This window comes from Ixodes scapularis, unplaced genomic scaffold (genome assembly GCF_016920785.2).
Source record: "Ixodes scapularis isolate PalLabHiFi unplaced genomic scaffold, ASM1692078v2 ptg001131l_1___fragment_3__unscaffolded, whole genome shotgun sequence".
Taxonomy (NCBI): domain Eukaryota; kingdom Metazoa; phylum Arthropoda; class Arachnida; order Ixodida; family Ixodidae; genus Ixodes; species Ixodes scapularis.
In genome coordinates this window covers 532,962-547,500 of record NW_024610104.1, presented here as the reverse complement: position 1 = coordinate 547,500, position 14,539 = coordinate 532,962, and the positions used below count along the sequence as shown (strand labels likewise).

The 14,539-nt window shown below is 47.9% G+C and overlaps 1 non-coding gene across 1 annotated transcript in view; it reads right to left on the bottom strand.

Moving 5' to 3' along the window:
- The window catches only part of LOC8052803, a 1,816-nt gene extending 302 nt beyond the window's left edge, over positions 1-1,514 (bottom strand). The window contains exon 1 of the ribosomal RNA XR_003917189.3: positions 1-1,514. This exon is cut by the window's left edge and continues 302 nt beyond it. This is a non-coding gene — a ribosomal RNA (small subunit ribosomal RNA).
- Between the last annotated feature and the right edge of the window lie 13,025 nt (positions 1,515-14,539).

The window sequence follows — 14,539 nt, the reverse complement described above, 5'->3', positions numbered from 1 at the left end:
AGACAGGGATAAAAACACGCTGCTTCCTTCAGTGTAGCGCGCGTGCGGCCCCGGACATCTAAGGGCATCACAGACCTGTTATTGCTCTGTTTCGTGCGGCTAGGAGCCGCTTGTCCCTATAAGAAGGGTGCAAGGTGCAGAGAACCACGCACCTATTTAATAGGCTAGAGTCTCGTTCGTTATCGGAATTAACCAGACAAATCGCTCCACCAACTAAGAACGGCCATGCACCACCATCCACCGAATCAAGAAAGAGCTCTCAATCTGTCAATCCTCCCAGTGTCCGGGCCGGGTAAGTTTTCCCGTGTTGAGTCAAATTAAGCCGCAGGCTCCACTCCTGGTGGTGCCCTTCCGTCAATTCCTTTAAGTTTCAGCTTTGCAACCATACTTCCCCCGGAACCCAAATACTTTGGTTTCCTGGAAGCTGCCCGCCGAGTCATTTGAGTAACTCAGGCGGATCGCTGGTTGGCATCGTTTATGGTTAGAACTAGGGCGGTATCTGATCGCCTTCGAACCTCTAACTTTCGTTCTTGATCAATGAAAACATTCTTGGCAAATGCTTTCGCAGTAGTTCGTCTTGCGACGGTCCAAGAATTTCACCTCTAGCGCCGCAATACGAATGCCCCCGTCTGTCCCTCTTAATCATTATCCTGTATTCCAAAAACCAACAGAACAGAAACAGGATCTGGTTCTATTATTCCATGCACTGTTATTCAGGCGAATCGCCTGCGTTGAGCACTCTAATTTTTTCAAAGTAAACGCGCCGGCCAAAGCAAGGCACCTGATGAAGGGAACCAAGCCACGACAGGCATGATGTTCAGCACGGGCCGTAACGTGGTGTCCACGCACTTCCCGCCTGTAACTGAGATCCAACTACGAGCTTTTTAACCGCAGCAACTTTAGTATACGCTATTGGAGCTGGAATTACCGCGGCTGCTGGCACCAGACTTGCCCTCCAATGGATCCTCGTTAAAGGATTTAGAGTGTACTCATTTCAATTACGGGGCCTCAAAAGAGTCCCGTATTGTTATTTTTCGTCACTACCTCCCCGTGCCGGGAGTGGGTAATTTGCGCGCCTGCTGCCTTCCTTGGATGTGGTAGCCGTTTCTCAGGCTCCCTCTCCGGAATCGAACCCTGATTCTCCGTTACCCGTAACAACCATGGTAGGCGCATAACCTACCATCGACAGTTGATAAGGCAGACACTTGAAAGAAACGTCGCCGGCTCGTGGCCGTGCGATCAGCACAAAGTTATCCAGAGTCACCACACAAAACGGACCGAAGCCCGATTGACCTTGGTCTAATAAAAGCACCCGTCGCCCCGAGGGGCTTCGGGCTCACTGCATGTATTAGCTCTAGAATTGCCACAGTTATCCAAGTAGGAAGAAACGATCTAAGGAACCATAACTGATTTAATGAGCCATTCGCGGTTTCGCCTTGTTTCGGCATGTACTTAGACATGCATGGCTTAATCTTTGAGACAAGCATATGACTACTGGCAGGATCAACCAGGTAATCTTTTCGTGGTGGGTCGTCCAAAACCCTACCAACGCGCGGACGCGGGGCCACCGTCAGGCGCCCCTTACGAACCGCAAACACACACAACGCTTAGGAATTACTTCCAAATCCAAGAAGAAATGAAGCACGTTCGAGCGCGCAGCCGGAATATCCCCGACCGAGGTCGGTACCGACGCGGCAAGAAGCGCATAAATTTCTTTCTCGTCGTAGCAACAGAAAGTCGTACGCCAAAAAAATCATTGACGACGCCTTCGCAGCGTTGCCGAGCTTTCAGGTCCCGTGAGGACGCGAGGACGCACCCCGGCCTTCGGTCAGAACGCACTCGTCCTTTCACACCGTTCGGTTAGCGCGGACGCTCCGAAACACCCTCCTCTCGCATTCGTTTTCAAGACACAGGTGCACCCGAGAACCGACCCCAACGGCAGACGCCAGAGATCGCAGGTACCTTGCTGTAACGACCATGCGGCGGAGGCAGCGGCCGAGACGGCGACGAAAGGCGTCGGCGACGTCGTCAGACGCCGCTCGCACCAATCGAACGCTCGACAGACCCCACCTCCACGTAATAGCACCGATAAGTTTAAAGAAGATCCTTCAAGAGCATTCTGTACATAGTTTATGGTTATCAGTTTCGGTGACTGACTGACTGACTGACTGACTGACTGACTTACTGTCTCTCACTCATGTGGCTCCTCGTTATTCAGTATCATTTATTTGTCCTTCTTTCTTTCTTATTTTTCCCCTCTCTCTCTCCTTATATATATATATATATATGTATGTATGTATGTTTGTGTGTATATATATATATATATATAAATATTCTTTTTTTCCTGTCTGCCTCTATATATACATACATACGTACATACATCCTACCCCTATAAAAAAATTATTTCTCGCCTTTTATTAAAAACGTGCTGACCCCTGCTTGACTCTGATTACTTCTTTTCGACTTTCAGTTCATGTTAACATGGTCAACAGAATGTTTATCGACTTTGTTATTACAAAGTAAACCAATATTTACACGGGGCGTTTCATGCGTTTTGAATTGTGTCAGAGCCGAACAATGAGCGCTATAGTAAGTGAGATTGTCACTGCTTTTAATCCGAATGCTCGCGGTATCGCGCGTGTTTACGGCAGGCTTCATAATAGGCAATTTTCTTTCTTTACACTACTCTTCTTTGCTCACTTCATTGTTTCAACCATTGGTTTCGTTTGGATGGCCCCGCCACTTAGTTTCCGACAAAGTCCTCTCAAGGAACGAAGTGAGAAGCACGGGATTAACAAAAGAAAAAGATGCGTGTTTTCTAGCGGTTACCCGTGTCGCGAGGCGACACGCGCTTTCTGGCGCTTTCAGCTGGGCGAGAGCCGAACAATTTACCCTACTGCACTTGCGACGGGCAGCGCTTTCAAACGGAATACTGGAAATCTCGCTTACTTTTCTGGCAAGTTTGATAGGAGACAAATATTATTCTTTTCACGCGAATTGTTCGCTCAATTTCTAATCTCTCTCTTCCGTGTCCTTGGCATGGAACGCCCGCTTCGTCTCCCACAAAGTACTTCCGAGGAATCAAGTGCAAATCACGCGACTTTAAAATGTGCGTGTTTTATTATCGGTTACCCGAGTCGCTTTGCGCCACGGGCTTTCTTGCGCTTTCAACTGGGCCAGAGCCGAACACTGTACACTACTGCACTTGCCATGGACAACGCTTTCAAACGGAATACTGGAGATGTCGCGTGCTTTACTGCCAAGCTCAATAAGAGACGAATTTCTTTCTTTTCACGGGAATTATTTCCTCTATTTCTACTCTCGCTCTTTCGTTTCAGCCCAGTTTGCTAAAAAAGGACTGAGGAGTTTTCGGAGAAAGAGCTCGCAGTGCTCTTCGCTGTGTTAGGGGTCTTGGCAGTTAGCACACCGCATCAGCGGGCAGTCCATAAGGCGTGGAAGCACAGCGCTTGAGAGGACCTTGCAAATCCTTCCACAACCACGAATCTCTGCCGAGTGCAGTGTCCTCTCGACAAAGGTGCAGACGAGCTTGCACAGCCAGACAGCTTCAGGTCGTGGATAGCTGAGTCCTCCTTGGTCAAGTCTAAACATGGACTGATATGCTCCGTCATGTGATGCATTTCCCTTAAGTTGGGCTTGCATTCAGGACACGTCACCGGCAAAGTTTAGCGGGTTCTGCACTTTAGCCTTCCTTGCTTTCACTGAGAAATTGTTATTGCTTTGCTAGGTTGAATGTCTCAGCTAATTACTTTGAAATTACGACAATTTCTACAAATAAAAGTGTCACCTTTTGTTCGCAAACGAAGACCAAGTAGCCAGCCATGTAAGTCAACGGTGCTAACTCAAGTTCGGAAGAGACTTCATTGTACTTCATCAACTGCAGGATTTCCTGTCTCACGAGTGAAGTTGGCACATTTCATCGCCGTCCAGCACTCAGAACTAGAACACGCATTTACATTTTCGGCAGCTTCCGAAATGCCAACACAAACCCCACACGCGAGCGCAGAGTGACACTGCGATATTTTCGCCGAGCACAGCGGTGCATAGGTGGGGGGAAAGCGAGTTTTGCTGCCTTCCGCAACCGCGGCAGCACCTCGGTATCGGCGAAGCCAATGACAAGCAGATAGTTTATCTGGGTAGCGGAGCAAGAGCGCGTTGGGCGCCTTCTCTATACTCGGTTTCACCTTATGTTGTACCGCAGCGAAGGCTGGAAGCGCGAGCTCATAGCGTTGACAGCTGCCCTTACTGCACGAGAGCTTGTGCCGCCGAGGTCTGCCCCAGAGGAAGGAGCTCGCGCTTACAGCCTTTCCTGGGGTACAACATAAGGTGAAACAGAATGCTTTCAGCTCACAAGACCGCTCACCGATGTGCAGCGCCCGCACGGAAAATGGGAGAAGTTCTCCTCTCACGCGCGCTCTTTTGTTTTCGGAAGAACATTGGCAGGCCGCACCAACCGGGGGATCGAGAGGCGGTGGTGGAACACTGCTTCCGCATCACACTGGACTGCTGTTGTCTTCATACAGCTCGGTTCCTGTACTCGGCAAACATCCTATACTCTGTTTCATACTTAGCGTGCAACGCTGTCAGAGCTACTGGCGCGAGCGTGGGGCTTGATCTCGTTGATCATTTGCACGCGTTCTCGCTCAAACAAAACCATAGATGAAGCCACGCGCTCGCGCCAGTAGCTTTCACAGCGTTGCACGCTAAGTATGAAACAGAGTATAACTGTGACCATTATCTGCCACTCACAAATTTCAGTGCTGCATTGGATTGTTTACAGCAAGGCATGCAAGTGAGTCATGTTTTTTTTTTTTTTATCCGCAAAACTTTCGAATGGCCCAATTGTTTACCTCGTCGAAAACTGCACGGTTCGGGGCACAGCCACGCAGGCAGCAAGGCGTTGACACCAAGAGGTACCGTTGTCTTTCCCTCGCTGGCTCTTGTGGTACCCTTGTCTCCGTCGACTGAAAGGAAAGTCCATTCAGTGTCGTGCATGCTTGTGCTTTCACTGAAGCAAAAATGATTCCATATGAACCTACTTGCCATTAAAAACCAAAGTTCACTTCTTCACTCTTATTTTCTACCCACCTAATACAATGGTTTGTTAACAGGAACACCAGCGTTAACTAGAAAACTCATTCGTAATGCAAGTCCTCCGCAGCAAGGAATCATGTTCAAGGTCTAATTAAACAACAAGCATGGGCACTAAAGACACCCTCCTATATCGGTGGCTATTAGTGGACCCGCTTTGGCTAACATTTGCGAGGCCTAGCTTGACAACGTAATATATGACATTGTTTCTGGTCACATTATTTTTTTTAGATGCCTTGGCATTAGTTCTGACCTTGGACTGTTTTTAGCGCACCAATATAATGTTTGCAACTTCGCCATGGGAACCACAAAATTCTTTCAAAACTCAATAGCAAGCTTTAAAATAAAATTTAAAAAAAAAGTTGTACAGATGCACGAATATAATTACCATTGTCTATGCCAGTACCTGCTCGCACCTGTTTCCAGAAAAAATCAACAAATACCAAAGTAATGCACATATTATACATCGTGAAGAGGCCTGCCGACAACCTGATGAAATGCCAAGAACGCATGAACTGTTAAGTTTTCCGTTCACTGCATGGTTCTCTAAAGGCCCGTTCACATTCTTGCGACCTCTTAAAACTGGGTTCCTCAAAACCCCTTAAAACGAGGCAGGGGCCTTAAACGAGAGGACACACTGGCGCCATCTATTGGGTAGCAGTGTAAACTTGGCGGTCCGGAATATTTACTATTTCTCTTGCGCATTATCCTTTCTTTCTTGGCTCGAAAAAAACAAAGTGAAAGCCGTTTACCACTCCCTGTAACGCCGAATTGGAGCGCAGCTCTTGAGGAGGAGGAGGGGAGGGTACTGAGGGCCACGTGCTCTCGGGGGGGGGGGGGGTCACGTGACCTCCCCGAGGGCACGTGACCTTGGTGGGGTCACGTGGGGGCCAACACGTGCCCCCCTCAGAGGTCACGTGACCTCGGGGTGTCACGTGACTCCCCGGGTCACGTGACCAAAATTTTTCCGCTAGATTTAGCGGGGAAATGTTTTCCGCTAGATTTAGCGGGGAAATTTTTCCGCTAAATTTAGCGGGGAAATTTTTTCCGCTAGATTTAGCGGGGAAATTTTTTCCGCTAAATTTAGCGGGGAAATCTTTTCCGCTAGATTTAGCGGGGAAAATTTATCCGCTAGATTTAGCGGGCAAATTTTTCCGCTAGATTTAGCGGGGAAATTTTTTCCGCTAGATTTAGCGGGGAAATTTTTTCCGCTAGATTTAGCGGGGAAATGTTTTCCGCTAGATTTAGCGGGGAAATTTTTCCGCTAGATTTAGCGGGGAAATTTTTTCCGCTAGATTTAGCGGGGAAATTTTTCCGCTAGGTTTAGCGGGGAAATTTACCCATAATGCACCGCGCGGTTACGCCGACGGCGACGCCGCTCAAGCCGGAAACAGGCGCCTAAGAGCTGCGCTCTAAAACTTTTGTCAACGTGATAAAGAAGCCTTTCTTACAGGTATTACACACGTCTGACCTCGGGAATCCCGCAAAACCTTCGCTCTTGTAAAATGCAGTTCCAGGGTCATTGCATAGATGGCGCCAGAATGCCAGTGTGTACCCTCGTCCCAAGAACTTTTAAGAAGTTTTTACAGATCTCGTCTCTCTCGGTTGTACTCGGTTGCAAGAGTGTGAACGGGCCTTAAGACTCAAGTTTTTGCAAACTGTGTTCATTTTCTTTAATCTTGGAAAGTGCTTCCAAGATAGCAGTGCCCATGTATCCTCTCGAAGTTTGCTGGTGCGTGCTTGGGACTAGTGGCGTAGGCAGGGGGGGAGGGGCATGGGGGGGGGGGGGTCGAAACCCCCTCTAAAATGCCAAAACTACCCCCCCCCCCCCCCCCCGTGGGGCCCGCCCGCCTTCCTCCTCACACAATCGGTTTTGCACGAGACACGGAGCAACGGGGGAGCACGGACCATCTCCAACTTATATGCTCTCGGGAAAATTGTTTGTGGGGCAATGAATGTTAAAATTATTAAAATATGCAATATTGCTTCATTCATGCTTATTCGACGGGATGCGGAACTCGATCTCAGATACTGTATATAAAGAACGGCTATTTCGAAACATTTGTGGCGTGAAGGATGGCAATTTCAAGGCAAAGTTTAACAAACTATTTTCACTGAAGTACACAGTTCAATCCTACCAAAATGAACATAATAAAACGAACACACGGTGATAATATAAAACAATGTCAGTGATGTAAGGAATAATAAATCAATTGTAAAAAAAAATTGCACTGTAAGCAGCGGGTGGCGCTGCGCTCACGCGCACATTTCGGGATCAGAACTACATGCTTTCTACTAAAAATTGCAGCGAATAAAAAGGTAACTGTGACTAGTTGTATTAGAAAGCAATTTACAGGTTCTCTGTAAATTGCTTTCCAGGCACCCACACATTAAAATGCAGCCGCCTGCGTTCACGGAAAACAATATCCAGGACGTCCTCAGCTTGAACTTTAATGTCGCGGTGAACATTCAAAAGCGCTATACTTCGTTTCAGCTTAGGTCCAGACGCAGCCGATGCTACAAGCGCGAGCTCCGGGCTTTCGGCGTCCCTGCCATGCACGCGCGCTCGTGCAGTGCAAGCACTGGGCGTCTGGAAGTTGAGCAGTCGCTCATTCGAAGTGGACGCTCTCAGGTATGTTTTCAACCGTCGTAGTGAAGAGGACGAGCGCTCAGTTTCCGTTGTTGTTAAGGCAGAGTCTCTAGGATCTTGAGGAGGCGATGGACGTTCTGGAATAGGGCCTCCGGACAGAGGGCGACGGGGTATATACCGCAGACGTGACGGGCGCTTCACGTCTCTCCCTCTTCGATTGGACGCCTAAAATTTCCCTATTTTTTGGCGAAGTTTCCCTCACTTTGAGAAAATTGTCGCTCACGGATCCGACGAAGTCCGTCTTGCTTTCTGCTTTGAATGTCAAGGTGGCATCAGATATAATTTCTTATTAGATTAATCTCTTCGTTGACCGGAACATCAGAAACTCCGAAGAGACAAGCCGTCATATTCTCACTACGCATGGGCGCAAAGGTAGTCAAGTTACTTTCCACGTTCGGCGTGCAGTTTCTGTGTGGTACGTCTTGCCAATTCTCCGAGTGACGGAACGACAAGTTCGGACTGATGACTTTTCCTTACTCCGGGGATATGATGCTGCTGCCTTTGGACCACGCTGCAAGATAAAGCGGCCTAGCAAATAAACCTTCAACAGATAATAGATTTTCGCTTTGTGATTGCTCAGAATTACCTTCGCCCTAAATTTGGGCCCCTAGTGTTTGTGCTCCAATCGCTCCAATTTTTCAGCGTCCGGTTGCTTCAATTCAGCGTCCGGTGGCTCCAATTTTTCAGCATCAAGATCTCTTTTTTGCCGCTTTTTTTGTGAAAGTATAGCTATTCTTGTCTTTTGTCTGTCCTTCACGCGTTGGTAATGCAGTGTTACCTCAAAAAGCGGAGGGAGTTGTGTGCTGTGAGGACCGCAAGTACGAAGACGGCAGAACATTGAGCCACCAGGCCCGTATTCCCGTAAATGAAGCCTGCTCTGTCTTGAAAAATGACAATGCAGCTTTACCCGTTTTATCTTAATAGCGCTGCCTGAACGTCCGTGTCGGCGAGCTCACCCTGCGTCATTGAGGGGGGGAAGGGGGGGGGGGGGGGCGGAGAATGCCTCTGAACCCATCCCGAAATAAAATCCTGGCTACGCCACTGCTTGGGACACCCACGGAAGCTTCTGATGTTGACTTTGGAAACCTGTGGATGCACACATACTGCGGTTCCATCCTCCAGCCAAAGCTACCCGCTTGCGCTTGCACAGCTTTCGCAGTTAGTTCATGCTGAGGCGAGACGAGGTATAGTGGCATTTGCACATTCAAGATAGCAAAACCCACCCCATGTCGGCTCCAAGCGGCATGATGATGATACCCAAGAGCTATTTCGCGTATGGTCTATAAAACCTTTAATGCACGATGCTGAACCTGTCAATTGCTACATAGTTTAGAGCCGGGAAGGCGGACATGCAGCGAGGCACGCACCTGCAATTGCATCCACTTTGGCAGGCGTAATGGGCTTCCTTCCCACGGCACCATACTGTGTCACGCCTGGAAGATTGGCCTGTCACACTCCTATTGACCAGGTCCTCACCCTTGTAGAGGCACCGGGACAACAGGATCAGCAGCGCGAGTCGAACTTGGCCTTGCCTATGGCCCAGTCAAATTTTTCTTCTGGTAGGAAAACCCCGCCTCAGAGGTAGCGCTGCAAGTGTAAAGATAATCATAAATAAACAGCTGCTCAAGCAAGTTTTAGTACAGGTAGAGTGCCTTGGCGTATTCCCCACTGGTGCAATTGCCATCCTGTTCCTCCCATGTATTGAGAGTTGTCCCAAGGAAGCAACAATGATGTTACAAAACCGAAAATGTCATGCTGTCGAAAGTCTGCAGTTGGTCTTCAAACCTTTAGTGAATAAGACAAGCAGGCACAAGTGCCGCTGTCATCATGGCGTCCCAACTTGTTACTGTGAAGGGACTGTGGACTGTCGAGGCACCGAAAAGGATGGTACGGCAAACACCGGATGTCTAACCCCGCCTAAAACCCCTTGACAAGTTTGTGCTAGTTTCGTAAGTGGCATCAAAGCGCCTGAGCAGGAGGCCCGTGCAGGACTCGGAAGCAAATGGCAGTGTAGCCCTGAAATGAGAGGCACTAACAAGTGAGTGGCAGCACGGCACTGACTCATGGCACGTGTCTCTCGCTTTCAGACAATTAAGGCTGGACCGCATGTAAGCGATTAGGTGAGCAACGAGACGAGCATCGGCAACAGCGACGGAGATTTCTCACTGTCGCTTGTAACGCTGCTCGGTTCTTGAATTACTAGAAAACGTCGCTCATCGCATTGGTCGCTTGCTCCTGTCGCTTTCATGCAGTATGCCTCGTCGTGCGGCTGAGCGATAGCAAAAAGGGTCGCCATCGCTTGTCTCGTCGCTCCCTGCATGGTTGTCAGCGCTTGCAAAAATGTGAAGTGTGAAATTTATGTATTGCTTTGGCCATGCCGGCTCTCAGACTGCTGGCAGAGCTTTGGGTTTCAGTGAAATACGACCACATGGTTTCTCACTTTGCTTATGTACTGAGGAGGAAAGCTGATAAGGAAGTAGTTGAAAAATCAGTTCATGATTTTTTCAAGAAAGTTGTTCGAAACACCTTTTTTTTTTTTGTTGTTTCTTTGGCTGTCTACAGCGCCCTCCGACGGCACTCCACCCGCGCCGACAAGTGCCGTCCGAAAGAAAGTCAAACTGCACATGTATCCCTGGGGAGCTCGTTAACATTCATGCCGCCTCGCGGCAACAGTATGCGGCTACTAATTACAAAACTATTAACCTACTTGGCCTCGTTGCACATGACGCCTCGCAGCGTCCAGCCCCTCTGTCCCATACCAAGCCCCGCTGTCTCCCATGTACCTCCAGAAAGGGACGCCCATACCATTTTCTCGCGTGCTGTCGGAACAAGAACCTCGCGATTCTTCACTGAACTGCTTCTTCCGTAAGCTTCAAAAGGGCTTTTTTTTTTGTTTCGCACACCATCTGTTCTGCTTGCCCGTTAGTTGCAGGATGGTAAGGTGCACTAATGTGATGCCTGATGCCGGTTTTTCTTTCTTAAAAACTTGTTTATTTTATTTGAAGCAAGATTTGGCACGTTATCAGAGAAAATTATTTTCGTTAGGGCAAAAGTAGGTAAAAGAGACCGCAGAACGTCAATGACGTGTTTGGACGTCCTGGCAGGCATCGTGTAAACTTCCAGCCACTTAGAGTACGCATCGCCCTTGACTCCGCAGATGTGTATACGTTTCGCCACCCACCGACTGAATAGTGGATCGTTTTCAGTTACTGTTCATGATGGCATTGGACTCAAGGAAGACTTCGAGTCTTTCCAGAAAGTTAGCCCAGGTGCCAGGACTTTTGTCGAAAGCGGTAAGTGTTCGAAACCTCGACAACGTCGGTAGCCACGTGTTGTGCTTGACACTGGACACTTACCATTCGCTGAGAAGAAACTTGCTTCTTCGTCTGCCATGAGTCGTCCGATATCAGGTCATCACCGCAACACCATCTCCCGACAAAACTGGTCTTCATTGTCCGCATGTCCACAGTTAGCAATCACGTCAACTTATAAATTCCCGAACGCTCATAGCTTGCCGTCGCTAAACGCCGTTCATTCATAGCGTCTTCATTGCAAATAAACGTCTTCCTGTTAATTCTGATGGTTTTCATCATATTCCTCCTAAGCTGCACTTACAACATTATGTGTGTCGGTACTTCCGAAAATATTGCAACGGCGTTTGTTTTCTGGGAACTATAATGTAACAACCTTTACAACATGTTAATACTGCAGAGTGGGCGAGTTGGTAAGGCATCATCACGAACCAGCGCAAGTAGACAGTTATTCAAAATCCAAACACACAAAAAAATACACTCACACAGCGCTGTGTGAGTGTATTTTTCTTGTGTGTTTGGATTTTGAATAACTGTCTACTTGCGCTGGTTCGTGATGAGGCTTTACAACATCTTCCGGACCCCGTGAAATATAATATTTCGTGACCTTTTTTTAGTCGTCATTAAAATGGTGAGGTAAGTACCGTAAATGGCGAAGCAGTTTACTTGACGTCCGCTTCCACTGGTGTCTTGGACGATTGAGTCTACTGAGCGTGCATTCCTGCAGAGGAAAGTTTCATTGATAGAATATTCACACGTCATTCAACATTTGATTCCTTCTTGGTAAGATTTGTTGCGAAAGCCCGCCGTAAGAGACTGACAGTATGTTCAAATAAATAAATAATAAAATTCTAAGGATGTGATTGGCCTATGCCATTTCGGAGCACCTTTCGCAGCAGCCAAAACAGTCTTTTGGAGCAGCAAAAGGGGCTTTTGGAGCAGATATTCTTAGGAAAATAAAAATATTTGTTTTAAGTGCTGGACAAACGATGGGCACTTTGTGCTATGCTGTGTTCTGATGGGAAATCTGACAGAACTCGCTGCTTGTGTTTTTACTGCCAAGACGTCCCACAAGTGTACAGTGCTGTAGGCGTCGCCGAGCGATTCCAAAAACCTGCTTGCCAACATTTTACTGATTCCTGACGTGCCAGATTTTCATCAAAAATAATCAAACGTGAAACAATGAATTGAAAGTGTCCCGGCTGGTACCTCTGTTGGGCAATCATGCTCACATGCACGTGAGGGCAACTTCAGCAAGCTTGCAAATGCGCGTGCCTTGTCGCTCAAGCGGAGACAACGGCTGTTCGATCGAAACCGAAACTATGCCACTCCACTCCATCACCAACCGATTACCAAAATTGCACGAAAAATGCAACTGTCGAGCATACGGCAAAAAACAGTGCAGCGGTGCGGGCTTGCCAGGCCGGCAAACAAAGTACAAGCTAAACACACAAAAAAAAGCACCTGACTGCATTGATGTCAGACATCGCGAGGCAGGGTCGGAAAGTTCTTTGAGCACTTTGTGCAACAACTGAATTGAAGACAAACAAGCGCACTGTGCAGGTTCAGCGTGCAGAAAATGCCTTCTTTGCTTTAGCTCACATCTCTTCACCAACTTTCTTTTACGGCAGATTTTTTCACGTACCGGGGTCCCTCTCCAATGAAAGCCCACCGAGAGAAACATAGGTAATCAATACTTTGACACCGCAGTTTTTTAGTTAAAAAGAGATTTTTGTAGTAACCCATGATTTAAACAACAGGAATGTTGATGAACATGCGGCGATACTTAGATTCCTTTTAGAAAGCGGCATATCTACAGCGTTGTGGGGACGGCAATACCCGACGTCGTGCGGCCACGGTGACTGGAAGGCAGGGACGAAATATAGTTTTACCACGGCCGTTGCTGTCAGGAGCAAGAGCTTCAGCTCACAAAGCCACAAAGTAACTCCCACCGCGCAAAAACGTGGTTTCGTTTCACAGCATGACGGCATAGCTGGTACCCGGCACGCTAGCGTCGAAGCGCCAGTGCACATCCGCGTCTATCGTTGAAAATATTTTTAAAAAAGTCACGAGACGAGACCCATGAGAGAGTGTGAAACGCGAGCCAGCGGGGAAAACCATGCAAGACCGGATGAATCATTGACGCAGGGTACTTTCTGTCGAGCAGCCGCCTGCGCCATATAGCACAAACGTGCTCAATTACGCTGCTCAGTTTAGTTTCAGTTCTGAAAGGCGACAAAAATTATATTTTTGGCGCAGGCTTGCCGCAGATTACCTATATTTTGGTAAAATGTAGCAGGCTGTAGCAGAGTTAGCCCCTTGGCGCAGTTTGGCGCAATTGGCGCAGCAATCACATCAGCGACGTGTACTCTGGAATGAAAGGTGGTTCTGTATCTCAGATGTGTTTCCTCATGTAAGCAAGGAACAGTGTTGTCCACTGCATGAGCAGGTTTCTCCTCACATGATTTTGACGGAGCCTCTGAGCATCCACTATATCCAGACAAGCTGTTGACCCGCTAGTGGCCTTCAGGCAGTCTCTTCTTGAGACCGTGTCTTGCAGTCCAACCGGTAAAACCAGGACCTTTAGCTGCTACAATTCAAACTACTTGGACTCTGAGACCGAAAGTTTTGCTGTTACTGCAAGGATACAGGCCAGATGGTTAAAAACTGAACTGACCACTCTCTAGGGTAATAAACAACGCAAGTTTTGCTGGACAAGATCTGAGTCACCTAAATTTGCTTTATTGTCTTACTACATTATCATAAATATACCTTCCGGCTGGAAATCCACAAACCTCCATGAGAATGAGCGATTAGAGCTAAAAGGAACACCTTCCTAGACATATATCGGTGAGGTGAAAAAGTAGGAACGCTCCAGCGGGACTGCAAATTTATTTTACACTGGGTTTGCTTCTAGGTAACTTGTATCAGAAATTATTGTGGTTTCATGCCACAGAAACGGTCATTTTTGTTTGCTATTAGAGTTATGTCTCCTTAATATGGACGCCTGTGTTGCCCAGAACAACCGTTCATAATGTCAGTCATCTACAGTAAAAGCTCGTTAACTAGAACCGCAAGGGGAAGCCGCCTCAGTTCGAATTGACGAAAGTTCCAACAAACGAAAGTGAAGTTACGGCCTTTCCTTCTCCCGACACAGCACGGAAAACACGGTCGTAACGCTCCCGGAAACGGTGCAGCCTCCCATCTGAAGCAGCAAAGTCGTCGTAACCCAGCAGCTGCGCGAAGTCCGCTGCCTCGCCAGTAGGAATATCCTGTGCACGCATGTCCTTAATCCAAAGCAGAAGCGCTTTCTCGAGGTCGGGATACTTTGCAGGCCACATCCTCTTCCTTTCGTCGACAACTTCTGCCACCTAGGCGTCTTCAATAGCCCTCTTATTCTTTATGGAAGTAGATAGCGTGCTCTTCGGTATTGCACGCTCCTTCACAATTCCTTGCTTCGACTACAATC